Below are 16,539 nucleotides of genomic sequence, written 5' to 3'. Positions count from 1 at the left end.
GGTAAACAGTGCCTGTATTACTTGTATTAATTTTAAGCTGTTGACAATCAAAGAAATCTTGACATTCATGTGCAAAAATTAATGAGATGTTTAATAAGAATACCACAGCTATCATTTTCATCTTAATTTTTTCTATATGGCTAGAGAGTTATTAGAAACTATTTTAACCCTTTATAAGTCTGTGGGAAATATATTTCCCACCAACTTCCGTAAATGTCGAGTTGATGGGAAGTTATTTTTCCAACTATGAATTGTACGGACATCTGCTGGTAACTTGAAGGTCTTTCTTTACGTGCCTCTTGGTAAGATTAGAGTGGGGCAGAGACCAACACTGAGGAAATATTTTCTCTTATGCGTCCGTTAGGAACAATTGGAAACAGATACTTTGAGAAGGACAAAATGAAGTCAGTATTTTTAACTGATCGATGGAGGGCGCTGTATTTAGACATGATAATTACCGGTCAGGCGTAATAATTAACGTTAATTGTACGGTGATTAGCTAATGACTTGAAGGACTTTGTTGCTTTGTTATTGGTAAAAAAAAAGGTTAACATGAGGAAAGGAAGAGAGACCTAACACTGAGGAGATATTTTCTCTTATGCGTCCGTTAGGAACAATTGGAAACAGATACTTTGAGAAGGAAAAAATGAAGTCAGTATTTTCAACTGCTATGAATTTTTACCTGATCGACAGAGGGCGCTGTATTTAAACTTGATAATTACCGGTCAGACGTAATAATTAACGTTAATTGTACGGTGATTTGCTAATGACTTGAAGGGCTTTGTTTATGTTGCTTTGTTATTGGTAAAAGAAAAGATCAACATGAGGAAAGGAAGAGAGACCAACACTGAGGAGATATTTTCTCTTATGTGTTCGTTTGGAATAATTGGAAACAGATACTTTGAGGAAAAAAAAAAAAGAAAGTGGGTATTTTCTACTGTTGTGAATTTCTCCCAGAAAGTGCTGTTGTTAGACCTACGAATTATGAATATATATATCACTTGGCGTGGTAGGACACTTATCGGAATGGAAGGCTTATTGGGGAGCTAAACAAATATCTTACTATCGTATGGTTTGTCCTTTTTGTTTATAATTATTAAATTTGATTTTTTTTAAAAATGTTTCCTTTTTATTTAATGCACCTGTTCTTCACTGCACCATTCTGAGATTTTCTAATGGCAGTAATTGAGTAGGCGTATCAAAAGTGATATCATGCCATGTGACTCCTTCAATTATATAAGCAAAGAGATAGTGGCGTCATCTTGTGAATAGAGCAGGAAAATACTTTTTACTCTTACGCTATCCACTAATTACTTAACTTTAGTTTCAATTGTTTATGGTTTCTATAAACATCTCTACTGTCTATATTGTAAGTAAAATCTATTGAAAACTTAGTGTATTTAATTAAATTCCAAGAAGTTGATGACTTTATATATCAATTATAAAGGTAAAAATGTTGCTAACTTTTATTCTAAGACTAACGGGAAATAAGATTGAACAGAATGGTTTTTTGTAAGTAATATATATTCTTTCTGCCATTCGATTTATTTCATCCATCATAAATGTTTGGTGAATGTAGGATTTTATCTGAGGATCTTCAAAATAAGTAAAAAGTTTGGATATAACAAAAAACATGCTTAAATAATCTATCTTGATACAAAGTGTATTTTTTTATAAAAAAAAGAAAGAAAATATTACTCTACACTACCCTACAATAATGGAAGAGACATTTTTCAGTTTTTGACGTTTTTTAAAATTTCTCAGGAAATACTTATTGGAATATTTTGTAATTTTATATGTGTTTAGTTCATGCAATTTTTCATACTTATCAATTAGATATTTTGCTTTCAGAGGTTTGGTAGACTTACTATAAATTACGAAAGAAAGCAAGTTTTTTTGAACACCCTTTACCAGAAAATCAAGCTATAAGCTTATAACTTGTATATATTATTTAAATTGTTATTTTCAATAACTGCATAAAATTTCGTAAACCTAGTGTAAATAATTATGAAGATAATGATATTTTTATAAAAAAAAACTATATTTTTCTTACATGTTTTTACTATAACTTTATAAATATTCAATGGAAATAAAAAAGAAATTGGATCAATTTGAAATTAATTAAAAATTTATTGATTTAAAATAAAAAAAATCGTTTAAAGCTCTGCAAGATATGAAAACTTAAAGTCGTTTTTATTTATGCTGCGCATAATCAGAAAAATAAAAATTAAAAACGAATTTTCATAGTTTTCTTGTAAATCGTATTTGGCAACAATAAGAAAAAGTTTGCTTTGAATATCATGAAAATTGATAAAGCTTCAAGCAATTTTCTAAGCAGTTTTTATACTTTTTAAGAGAAAGCTCAAAACGATAAGGGGTTTTCCAGAATCTTCATTTTGTACTATTAAACAAGAATTATTAAAAATGATACCAGAATTGTGAGGGATCATCACCCATAAAAGTATGTTTTCTTTCCTTATACCATCACATTTTGGTTTTTGGGAGATTATTGTAAGGTATTATCATTTGTTATTAAATGTTATCTTCTGATAGGAAATAAAATTTGTGGAAAACTCCCGACTATTTTGAGCTTTCTTATAAAAAAGTACTTAGAAAATTTCTTGATACCTTACTTTAAAATCAAACTTTTTTTTTATCACTTGCCAAATACCATTCACTACAAAATTATGAATTAACTTCTTTAAATTATATCTGCGCATGTGCAATATATAACTACTTTCAATACTTATATGCTGTTCAATCTTTTAACGATTTTTTTAAAATTTTAAATCAATAATTTTGTAATGAATTTTAAATTACTCAAGAAATTTTATTTCCATTTTATATTTATAAAGTTATAGCCAAAAAGAAGTAAGGCAACAAATTTTTTTTACAATAATATCCTTATCTTCATAAATACTTAGTATAAGTTTATGAAATTTTATGCAGTTATTAAAAATAGCAATAAAAGTAATTGATGCAAGTTACAAGCTTATTGCTTGATTTTCTGTCATAGTTGTTCAAAAGTACTCGTTTTCTTTCGTAATTTACTGTAGGTCTTCCAAACTCATGAAATATTTAAATCGTATGAAGAATTGCATGAACCAAACATCTCTTAAAGTTACAAAATAATGCCTTAAGTATTCCCACATCAAATAACTTGAGCTCGATAATCTGATGATAACATACATGCGTGTTGGTACAAATATGTTGTCCTTTAATTATGATTAAACATGTAGAAATTAATACTTTATTTAATTTTGTCTGTTGGTTGTTAACGAAGGAACCTAAAATTGTAGAAATTAATATGTAACTTAAATATAACTGTTAGTTGTTTACAAGGGAACCTGTAATTGTAGAAATCAATATGTTACTTAATTTTGTTTGTTAGTTGTTAACGAAGGAGCCTAAAATTGTAGAAATTAATATGTAACTTAAATATAACTGTTAGTTGTTAACAAAGGAACCTGTAATTGTAGAAATCAATATGTTACTTAATTTTATCTGTTAGTTGTTAACGAAGGAGCCTAAAATTGTAGAAATTAATATGTAACTTAAATATAACTGTTAGTTGTTTACAAAGGAACCTGTAATTGTAGAAATCAATATGTTACTCAATTTTATCTGTTAGTTGTTAACGAAGGAACCTAAAATTGTAGAAATTAATATGTAACTTAAATATAACTGTTAGTTGTTTGCAAAGGAACCTATAATTGTAGAAATCAATATGTTACTTAATTTCATCTGTTAGTTGTTAACGAAGGAACCTAAAATTGTAGAAATTAATATGTAACTTAAATATAACTGTTAGTTGTTTACAAAGGAACCTGTAATTGTAGAAATCAATATGTTACTTAATTTTATCTGTTAGTTGTTAACGAAGGAGCCTAAAATTGTAGAAATTAATATGTAACTAAAATATAACTGTTAGTTGTTTACAAAGGAACCTGTAATTGTAGAAATCAATATGTTACTTAATTTTGTTTATTTGTTGTTAATGAAGGATCCTAAAATTGCAGAAATTAATATGTAACTTAAATATAACTGTTAGTTGTAATTTTGTTTGTTTGTTGTATTTAGGTTTTGTGACGATAAGCAGATAAATGCATCAAAATAAAATATTATTAAAGGATATCAATTTTTTTTATTATGTTGATATAGTTTTGGTTCAATAACTTTATTTAATGATTGCATCGGGATAAAATTTAAATCTAATGATTTCTTTTAGATACTTCTACAAATGCGCTAGATTACTTAGTTTTAAGTAACGAAACTCTTTTAAAGCGACCTTTGTACTGTTGTACCTAAAATTGTAGAAATTAATATGTAACTTAAATATAACTGTTAGTTGTTAACAAAAAACCTATAATTGTAGAAATCAATATGTTGCTTAATTTTGTCTGTTTGTTGTTAACGAAGGAGCCTAAAATTGTAGAAATTAATATGTAACTTAAATATAACTGTTAGTTGTTAACAAAAACCCTATAATTGTAGAAATCAATATGTTATTTAATTTTGTCTGTTTGTTGTTAACGAAGGAGCCTAAAATTGTGGAAATTAATGCGTAACTTAAATATAACCGTTAGTTGTTAACAAAGGAACCTATAATTGTAGAAATCAATATGTTACTTAATTTTGTCTGTTTGTTGTTAATGAAGGAGCCTAAAATTGTAGAAATCAATATGTTACTTAATTTTATCTGTTTGTTGTTAACGAAGGAGCCTAAAATTGTAGAAATTAATATGTAACTTAAATATAACTGTTAGTTGTTAACAAAGGAACCTATAATTGTAGAAATCAATATGTTACTTAATTTTTTCTGTTTGTTGTTAACGAAAGAGCCTAAAATTGTAGAAATTAATATGTAACTTAAATATAACTGTTAGTTGTTAACAAAGGAACCTGTAATTGTAGAACTCAATATGTTACTTAATTTTATCTGTTTGTTGTTAACGAAAGAGTCTACAATGGTAGAAATTAATATCTTATTTTATTACATCTGTTAACTAATAAGCCTATTATATGATTGCGTTGCAACATCGTCAAAGAAAAGAAACAATTTCGCTCCGCCAACTTTTCCGAGTTATTAAGTGATAACAAGGATATAACCCGCAGCGTTGCCCAATTAAAAATATACAAGTGATAACAGAATAATGGTATCATTAGTCATCTATTTTTCACTGATTTAAGATATTATGACTATTAACACGTATTTTATGTGATACTTGTTGACCGCCTTTCGTATATTTTCATTTCTTGGCGATAATTTTTACCTCTTTAACCTGTCATTTAGGTTTTGTGACGATAAACAGATAAATGCATCAAAATAAAATATTATTAAAGGATCTCAATTTTTTTTATTATGTTGATATAGTTTCAGTTCTATAACTTTATTTAATGATTGCATCGGGATAAAATTTAAATCTAATGATTTCTTTTAGATACTTCTACAAATGCCCTAGATTACTTAGTTTTAAGTAACGAAACTTTTTTAAAGCGACCTTTGTACTGTTTTCAATTTTCATTGGCTGTCGCCGATCACATGGTTAAACAGTCCCTATTTTGTTTAAACGATGAAGTATCGTTGCACTCTATCTGTTAAAATTTCTATTTTCGCTTTTCTTTTTACTTTCATTTGTTTCATACTTTTAAATTAATAATGACAGGTTGTTGCGCATTTGGGTGTTATAATAAGTCAAAATTCGGTCTTACCTGTTGAAGATCACGATGAAGAACGACAGAAAGTATGGCAGCATAGAATTGGCAGGGATAAATGGACTCCAAAAGATTCAAAGTACGATAAAATTAAAAATAAAAATTTAAAAATAATTTTTTTTTCTGTTTTATTTTAAATTGCTCCTTATTTTGCTTGCTTATGCGGAATGTTGCCTTTTTAGTTAAAAAGAAATATTTCTCGAAATGTCTATTTTGAAAATTTGAATTACTTTGTTTTATTTTATAAAAAAAATATTGTGTCTATTTCAATAAGTATTCATAGCAAATATTTTCCTCTTTAAAGATATATTATTTACATTATTACTCATTAATAAATTATAAAACTATTAAGGAAACAAACTGAATACAAATTAAATACTTTTGTACTAATTCAGTAAAATGTATATTTATTTTTTCATTTTATATACCTTGCAGTTTTACTTAATCCAAGTAGTAGAATTAAAATGTTTGTTTTTTTAAATTTTTTACAATTATTTATTAAAATAAAATATATACTTTACGATATTTCAAAATAAGATGAATTAAGAAAAAATAAGATGATAAACAGAACAACAAAAAAAAAACATTTACAGTGGCCGAGAGGGGCAATACTGGGTAAGATACATTTCCACGAACTATGGAGATGTGGTGAGAAAATCAGCCTTCATTTGGATAAAACAAAATATCAGGACATTGCGATGTGACCAGGGTGGAAATAATTTTGACACTGTCGAAATTGAATTTATGCCCAAGATTCTAGTTAAGTACAGTTAAATACATTGGTTAGGTATTTGTCTAATTTTATAAGAGTTAAAAGGTAAACCTAATTTAGTTGAACGCGTATCGGACTAACTTGCCTCCCGCATTACCTGCTCTTTTTGTTGTAAACTCAATTTATTGTTAACATTTTGACGCTCCATACATTTATCTGTCTTAAGATGCAAATCTTTTCAGTTTTTTTTAATGAAAACGACAGTATAATAGCGGGTAATATTCTTTGTATAGTGGCTGCCATCTTTCATAAAAATTTGTTTTCTTGTTTTCTCTTAAAATATAAATTTTACTTTCCTTGACAGAATTGTCTCCTAAATAACGATGCAATAATAACTCCTAAATAACGATGAATTGCTGTAATTATGATTATCTCACTACTCAGAGGCCGACAAGCAATTCCTCATGTGTACTTAGGTTGGAAAAAAAAGTGTGGTAAGTTAGCGAAATCTGAAGCTATAGGGCTGAAACGTTAAGCTCGTATTCTGCTTTTTAAAATTATTTTATTATTGTTTATGAATTTAGTTTCTGTTTACTTCAACTCTGATTTTAACGTTTGGAATTGCGCTTCCGGTAGTTCTTTTTATTTTGTTTTTGTGCTATACGCATCGAAAAAATTTGACTTCAACTTTATCTAGCATTATGTATAAATTGCAAATAAAAGCTAATATTGCTTATCAAATGCGCTTATTCATCAAGGGGATGTTTCTAATCTCGTTACCAAGGAGAAATTTCTATTTTAAGCATACTGCACTGAGTGCTCATGAATAATGGATTTTGAGTTTTCTGTGAATCTTTTTCTTAAATAAAGAAAATCAGAGATGTGAATTATGTTAAGTCAAAAATTCTCTGTGTTTAGTACGAAAACTTACGAGTGAGACAACTAACAGTCTTTTGCTCCGAAAACTAATACTATACTACTATAAGAAATTGTTTTTTAAAAAAATTAATAAATTGCATTGCTGTTAGCATTTTAAAATGACTTTGCATTAACATTGAGTATTTTGTATATTTAAAAATTTTAATTGAATTTCAAAATGTCATTTTCCTGACATGCCACAAACAATATTTCCAATAATAACTTCAAAACTTTCCATAAATTTTTCAATATCTAACTTTTTTTTAATCTCTACCGTTGTAAGCATTTCTAGAATATACGCAGAGGGTATTATTTTCAAAAACTTTGTTGAAAATAATTTTTTCAGTCAATAATTTGTTTGTCACATTAAAATCAGTTATTTTCCTGGCCACTTTTTTTTAGTAATTTATAACCAAAATAGATAAGCCCAGCAATCAATATCTTAGGTTAAGAGATTGATTAGAACACCACCCTATCAGAACATGTCCTATTTCAAAATAAAGAACCAACTTTTTGGTTCAAAATTTATTTGAAAATTTTAAACAATATAATGTTAAGAGGGAAAGCAAATAGTAACCTAATACCCAGTTTTTGTAAGATAGTAATATGCTTGTATGTAATAAAAGTTATTTATTTATTTATTTAATGTAGTTATTTATTTATTTATTACACGCAATTTTATTCTGTACGTATCAACAACAAAAACATTTTCAATTGTTTCCATAGTGGATAAAAGAATTAATTTAAACAATTCATGGTCCATCTAACGCAAAGGCTTTAGATTATTTTTTTTCATAACACAGATTGTTAAAATATAAAGTATAAGCTAAGAACATCACTGTACAATTTAATTCTATCTTAGTCTTTAAACTCTACATGGGTGTATACATTAAAGAATGTAATGAAGTTGTAAAATAAAATGATTTGAAATATTTTAAATTTAAATAATATAATAACATTTCCGATGTAAATTATTATAAAATTAATTTTACTAGGTTTTTTTAAAACATGGGGCCTAAAAACAGTCAAGGAAAAATAAACTGAGGGAAAAAAAAACGAGTAGCCGAGACGAAACGGTATTATAAATTGTTCACAATAATTATTTTTAGAATTTATTTACTTAAAAAGTTAAAATTAACTTTTCAACTTTGTCTTTTCGAGTTTTTAGAATTTATTTACTTAAAAAGTTAAAATTAACTTTTCAACTTTGTCTTTTCGAGTTTCTTAAGTTGAGTTACTTACTATTAGCTTAAAATGACTGTTTTCTTAACTTCTAAGCTAATATGTCATTTTCCTGGCATTCAAAATTTGGTGAATTTCTATTTTCTTTTCTTTCTTGAACAAATGTCAATAAACTAAACTGCTGTCTGTAAGGTATTAATAAACGTAACTAAATAAATATACAAAAAAAAATTTGGATTATTTGCAAGACTTTGAAGAATTTTTTTTTCTTTTTCGAATTGTCATGTTTCCAAAGAATCACCCAATCGTTAAAATTTAGTCAAAACTTAAAAACATTTTTAGAAAAATTTGAGATAACAAGCCTATTATGTATATCTTTATATTATTTAAATGTAATGATAATTCAAAAAATTTGAATCTTCATTTATTTTTAAGAAGAATTAAATATAATTACATAAATTTTGCAACCACGTTCAATATAAAAATCTTCCAGAGAAACCTGTTTGCAAACATTCATATATTCGACATAAAATTCGATGAAAAAAAAAAGATTTTCTTAGAATTTTCGTATGTATTAAAATTCTGGGAAAACCAAGTTTTATTTCTAATACGCTTCACTAAACATAACATGAATGCTGTTTACATTTTATTAGGAAAAGAAAAGTTGTTTCTGTTGTAGAAAATATTAGAAATAATTTTTTAATAGAAAATATTAAGAATTAATATTATATAAATAGAAGAAAATATTTTTTAATCTCTACTGTCAAGAAAAATATTTTTAATCTATGATCTTTATTAGTTTCTAAAAATATTAGATTTTTCTTTTGAAAACTTGATAATGTTATTGTATTTTTTAGATATTTATAAAGAATTTAAAGCTTGCATATATTTCAATTATTGTTAAAAAATATAGGTGAATGCTTTGGGATTGATTAGTTTTCTTTTTAATCTTATAAATTAATATTTTTTATTTAAAGTTTTGATGAAATTGTAAGCCTTTATTTCTAATTTTTCACTACATCAAAATAATATTTAAATGCTGATAATTTGAAGAAAAACTTATCTACAGTTGTAGGAAAATATTTATAATTCAATGAATAAGTTTTGTTTAAAAATACTGTTTTATAATATACTAGGGGGCTAAGCCTCCTGTTCGCTACCGCTCACAAACCCAGATGATTGCTTTGCAATATTGCTTCGCAATAATTGTCTTTTCTTGGCAGAAAACAATTTTTCTATTAAAGTTAAAATTATTCGCTTAGCATATATGTACTAAAAGGAATTCTGTTTACTTACTCTTATGCCTCTACTTCCCACGTCTAAATATTACTTTACCCAAATATTAGATCTTTTGGTGAACGGAAGTGATTTTTCGAAGTAATCATTTTTTAAAATAGCATTTATATTCTTATAGCATTGTATTGTTCAAACAAATTTGAGTTCACAACCATAATTTAATACTCTCGCTAATAGTAGCAGTACTGGAAAATAAGTTTAAATTAGGGATACAATAATATTTAAAGAAAAACAATTCGCGATCGCAACGAACTATAGGGGCGTTGTTGTATGAGACTAATACCTGCGATTTCTATATGAACAGTCATTCAGTTACTCTGGAGACGTCGTTAATGTAGCGTGTAACATTGTAACGTTCCTTCTTTATCGTAGCTTATTAAATTTAAAAAAGAAAAATGTTTGATATCCTTTCTTATGCAACCGAAAACAAGATGGCATCGCTTTTTTTAAAGAAGGAACATCCGGAACACATCTGAAAAATATTTGTAAATAAACAGAAAAAAATATGTATCTTCTTATTGGAGTTAAACCTAATGCCTGAGAAATAGTTTTACTAAATTTAATGATATAACCTGACAGGCCTACTTAAACTTTACATTCCATAGTTTTAAGAATCATATTACTTCAAACATTAAAATAAGCAAAAAGTATACATAAGCTTCATAATTTAATTTAATTTAATTTTGTAAAAAAAGTTCTTTGACAACAATTTTTATCAAAAAATTTTAAGTTTTAATAAAAATCATTATTTAGAAACTAAAAAACGTAAAATAAAGAATGCTTACGATACAAAGCAAAAAAGAAAAAACCAATTCTAAAAATTCCTTACATTAAAATAAACAACTTTCATGTTTTATTCTTTTTTGATTCATAATCGGACGCAGAAAGCCATTCCATAGAAAACTATCATCAAATAAGAAAAAAATTACTTAAAAGTAAAATTTTTTATTTTACAAAAATTAACACTTACCTGCTTTATAAATCAGAAGAATTCCAAAATTATTTGTACTTTGATTTTTGTTACCATTTTTTAGTGCTACGAAAATGCGTCTTTGGGATTTGCCAAAAGTAGAACAAGATGTAATTTTATTTTTTCAGGAGCGAAATATTTTGCCCATTATCCACCGAAATCCGATAAACTAATTTGATTTTAAACTTCGATTTTAAATAAAGTGTTTCATTTTATGATTTGTCGCAAAAATTTTGATGTAGATTGGTGGCACTTAAGAACCGCCAAATCTGTACTTGCGGTGGCGTTATTACGTAAGTACCGAATTTTTATTCCATACTTTTTTGAATCATATTCCTTCAAACATTAGAATATGCAAGAAGTATAAATTAACACATAATGTTATACCATTTAATTTTTCAAAACGATTATTTTAACTATTTTTATCAAAAAATTATAAACTAAAAAACGTATAATAAAGAATTCTTAGGATAAAAAAACGATTTTAAAAATTCCTCATATTGAAAAAAAAAAACTTCCATATTGTTTCTCTTTTTATTCTTATAGTTCTTAATAAGACGTAAAAAAGCATTCTGTAGAGAACTATCCTCAAATGAAAAAAAAATATTTGCAAGCAAATTTTTTATTTTAAAAATCATTGCACTTACCTGATTTAAAATTCCCGGAGAATTCCAAAATGATATGTTCCTTGTTTGAAAACTTTATTCTCAAATAATAGATACATAGTTTATCCCTTCATTACTTTTAGATAACATACTACACAGCAAAATTTTATAATTGATATGAATTTGAATATGTAGCTAAAAACAGAATAGCTGAATTCTAGTTGAACTTATTCTTTCAAAACTAAAAAATACTTACCAAGAAAACGATTAAAATTAATTAAGAATCAGCACAAATGGCACTATTTCAAGTAACTTGGATAATTTTTTATTGTTGTTTTCCGAATTATATGGATACAGAAATATATACTATTCTATAACGAAGAAGAATATTCTATAACTATTACAATTCTGTATGTTCTGAATTCATATTTATTCACTGGAATGACGAAAGCAATGTTGACTTCACTTTAATTCGTAGTGAATTGAAGACAGAAGAAATGCATTTTACCTTAATACACACATCTGTAACAGTATCCGGAATCGGAAGTCATCAGTTGCAAGTTTGTTGATAATAGAAATTAAAAATTATATTGAGGAATTTTTCTTCAAATGTTTGGCGTGTTCTGTTCCTGAAAGATTTACTAATATTCTGGAGATTTTTTTCAAGTTCTTCGGCCTTTTCCTTAGGGAAATTTTGTTTCTTATTTGCTGCTAAAAAATGGCGTCTGATTCTGTAAATGATTTTGATGGAACTAAATGAAAACGTGATAAATGAATGTCTGATATTTACAGGCTCCCGCTAGACGGCGTACTCGAGCGTTGCGATCGCGAATACCTTTACTACAATTGTTAATTTTGCGCTGATGACAACCAAAAGAATATAGAAATGAATGAGGGAAAACTGGATCCTACCACGTGATTTTCCAGCCAATAAAAATGCGCCGACAACAATGGAAAACGGAGTCAGACTTCTATGATTTTATGTTATATAAAGATACATAAATATAATAGCATGCTTATATGTGCATGGACATACATATATGTCATATTTTCTCAAATGATTAAAAACATATACAACAAATTCTATTTTACACACATACATATGAATTAAAATACAGGATTAATACATTTTGTTTTACTTATTTCTTTGAAAAACAAATCAATGAAATTAGATTAATTTGATTTAAAAGAAAGCTTAGGAATATAATTACAATTGAAATATTATTGAAAAGCAAATAATATTAATTTTTTTTTCTAACTATATATTTTCTTTAAAAGTTGTTTCATAGAATTTATAATTCCCGAAATGCATACTTCAAATTTACCAAAACGAGAATAGAAATGTATCATCATCAATCCACCGAAAAACTAATTAAAACAAACAAATCACACATTTCACAGATTTTTTTTCTTGATATTTTTGAAATGACGAAATCAAGTATGTTGAATTCACTTTAACTAAAGGTCAGCAAATCCTTCAGTGTTAAGTAACTAGCCCATTAATTAAAAAAAGAAATTGCACTGTAAAAAAGGGCAGTCTGAATTTATATTTTTCATTTCATTAAATACCTAATTTTATTAAAAAAAAGCTGATTTAAAACGTAATACATATTTGCATGCCGTCCTCTCTTTTAACCTATAGGGATCATTAATATAGTTGGTGTTATACTCTATTCTGTGCTGTTAAATTTGTGAAACTATTAAAAGTTTACGGTGATTTTGAAGGTACTAAACTCAGTGGCGCGACAGCCCATAGAAGGCCAAGGCCTACTGTGCCCATCTCAATTTTCTTGACTTTGGGCTCTGGGGTGCAGGAGCAAATGTTCCGGTCAGGTGGTCAGCCAAACGCGGAACCCCCAGTGTTTAGGTCCCAAGCATGCTTGGTACTCATTTATCGACCCACTGAAGCGATGAAAGTTTGAGTGAATCTTGCCCGACCCGAGGATCGAACCCAGGACCTGTGGCATGTGAGCGCGAAGTGCTACCACTCAGCCACCGGGCGTCTGATTTTGAAGATAAAGCTATAAAAATTCGTAGTTCGGAAAGTTGCTCTACTGTTTTTCTTCAGGATATCGATCTAAATTTTTAATGTATTTGCAAACTTATTTTATTTGCTAAAATCTTCTCTAATACTTTACAATACTTTAATGTTTCTCTAAACTTAAATATATGATTAATATTGTTTTAATGGTCTAAGGAATTATAATCTGAACGAAAAGGCTTTATGTCCATCTGATAATCTTGACCTATGATCATTACGTAATTAAAATAACTAAACACTAAATTTTCTTCTGATCTTAATTTCAAAGCAATAGCGCATTTCTAATTTTCAAATTTTGTACAGATTTGCATCAGATGAATTACTGTTTTTGCGACTATTAGATTTATTTTCAAGTTTATAAGTGTTTCAAATATATGGCAGCTTTTAAATTGCATTCCCAAAATTCATTTTTTAGTTTTATGAAACTAATTTAATTAGTTCACTTCATAATAAATTTTAATACTTTTTAAGTGGCTTCAAATTTTAATTTTTTTAATATAATTAAATCACATTTGTATTTAAGCTTTCAGTCATATTTAGTTATATTACGTGTTTATTTTAATGATTTCCACTGTTACTTTGTATAATGAAATAAATGAAAATTTGTTTTATAAAAAACTTTTGAATCATAGAAATTAAATTATAATGTTTATGAAATAAACATTATAATTTAAAATTTTTATATCTAATATCATTATAATCTAAATATTTTATATCCTTTTTACTATTTCTTTAATTAAAATCGTTATTGAAGTATAAATCTATTTTCACAATTTGTTTGTTAAAGTGCACTCATTATTTGTATTTGCTAACGAAAATGCATTCATTAGTGAGCTCATTTGCGAAAAATTATTAAAAAAATACATTTTTTTTTACATCGAAAAATCCGAAAAAATGTAAATCTAATTTATTTAGTTACTTTAAAATAATTAAGAATTAAATTTCATTTTAAAAAATTAGACTTCTTACATATTTTTAGACATGTTTTAAAAAAATAATCATAATTTTCCTATTTATAGTTTTTGCAACGCATGATTACGCAGCGAAAAAAAATCTTTTTTAACTTTATCATAAAGTATTCTTACTCAAAGACTAATCACCGCATCGGTAACATTTTGATATCAAAATTTTATTCAAGAACTTCTTTAGAAATATGCAAATCTTTATAGTTTTATGTTATAGCGTTTGAGTTACGACAGTGAGAGATGCAATCCAAACTGAATAACTTTTGTTTTACTGATCAGATTTTCATGCTACCTCAAAAACGCTAACTAATAAGTGCAAACCATAATTTAGCAATAGAATCAGTTACAAAAATGCACTTTCTGTGAATAAAATTTTATGAGTTTCTTCCCCCCCCCCCCCCGAAAGTCTTGGATTTTTAATTATTAAAATATGGGAAGGGTAGCTGCTGTCTGGAAAAAAGTAGCCCTGATAGTTAAGTCAGTAGAGCGATTGAAAGTTTGGGTACCTAAATGTTAATTTCCCGTTTTATGTATTTTGCCATATTTAGATTATGAGTTTATTTAATGAATTTCAAATACATTTGATCTGATTGGAATAAAACTGTTTCCATAATTTTAAACTATGCAATTTTTATTAACAAATATAAAAATTAGGGTGAAATAGTGTTTGAGAAATAGAATTTCAAAGATATTGTTTTTTGGAAATTTTAAACCGATTTCGGTCATATTTTACATTTTGTCATCAAAAATTACATCATTTAAAATGGTGTGGAAAATTTTTTACCTTGTAATTTAATAATTTAACCCTTATTAAATAAAAAATATATATAATTGCTTTATAAAGAATGAACACGATATTATTTCATTAAGTTTATGTAAAGTGCATCCTGTAATGTAATTCAAGACAGTAAATAGAGTGCATATTAATTTTATTAATATGCACTCTTTTAATATTCACACTTTTTTTTCACGTTCACGCCGGGGTGACCCACCGGTGGGTCACGCTAGATTGTCTCACCTTGGCAGCGCACCGGAGTAAAAGCTGGTAACAATAAATTTCAATTTTTAGTTTTTTTCCGGGAATAATAAAAATCCATAACTACCAATTGTTTTTAACGGATGCAATTTTTATATTGAATTGCTTCTTCGCCGTGATAAATTTCCTTACAGTGAATTGTTATTGTTGAGAATCGATAAACTCCTCCCGAATATTATCTAATATTGAAATAGTTCTACCAGTATTTTCTCTTTTCCCGTGCCAGTATTTTCACTTTTCCCGTGCCAGTATTTTCACTTTTCCCGTGCCAGTATTTTCACTTTTCCCGGCGTGAACGTGTTAAACGAAAATATAGAATAAATCAGGTTTCCCCACTTCAATATCGCATTTAATTATCGCAATTCGCCTTAAATTAATTTTTGTTTTTTATTATTATTATCAATAAAAATGTTGAATAAGTTATCCATATATGTTCCCATTTTTAGTGCTTTTTTTTAATGAAAAATTTTCGTATTTACAGGTGAGTCTTTGCAATGGGATGCTTTATAAACTTGGTTGCTTCATAGAAGGTAAGTTGAATACTTATATATTAATTTTGTTTTTAGAGAGCAGTTTACTGAGCGTTTCATTGATAAAATCTCGGATAAATTGAGTGTAATCTACATAAATAGACCACTAATTAGATTTCCTTCCCTGTCTTATAGTCATCGTTTCATAAAGTAAGGGCTACTTTTATTAATTATTCAAAGCGAAATTGGTCGCCATTGGCTGAACAGTTTGATTTAAAAAAGCTGTGCTGCCTCCCGACATTGTTATAATTAGGGGAGAGTCGGGTAGCCCCGCCCACTTAAGGAGTATTGCTTATATTTCTGTATAATATTGAGTAATAATCAATATTTTTGTATGTTTCTATTGTTTTACCATCTAATTAAATAATACAAAAAGAATAAACTAAAAAAAGAATAGTTTAACTTAAAAAAATAGAAATTTAAAACAACATGTATTTCAGCTCTCTTCAAAATGTGTCGGGTAGCCCCGTCCAGTTACAAAAATTATGTTTTTTGACTGTTTTTTCAGGTGTAAAAGAAAGTGACCAATGTATTGACAAAAGATAAACCTCATTTATCATTTTTATCAC

At 27.1% G+C, this 16,539-nt stretch overlaps 1 protein-coding gene across 2 annotated transcripts in view; it reads left to right on the top strand.

Annotated features, from left to right (window-relative positions):
- Positions 1-16,539, top strand: part of LOC107443515 (uncharacterized) — a 244,531-nt gene that overhangs the window by 102,658 nt on the left and 125,334 nt on the right. For both annotated transcript variants that reach the window (XR_015432458.1, XM_087158966.1), the window contains exon 2: positions 15,922-15,970. The gene's annotated coding sequence lies outside the window, so the exon portion shown is untranslated. The remainder of the gene's footprint in view (positions 1-15,921; positions 15,971-16,539) is intronic.

The sequence above is a fragment of the Parasteatoda tepidariorum genome, chromosome 3 (genome assembly GCF_982258835.1).
Source record: "Parasteatoda tepidariorum strain Cologne lab strain chromosome 3, Ptep-v5.0, whole genome shotgun sequence".
NCBI classification, from domain to species: Eukaryota; Metazoa; Arthropoda; class Arachnida; order Araneae; family Theridiidae; genus Parasteatoda; species Parasteatoda tepidariorum.
The sequence above is the reverse complement of the archived record's forward strand: the minus strand, read 5'-3'. Positions and strand labels throughout refer to the sequence as shown.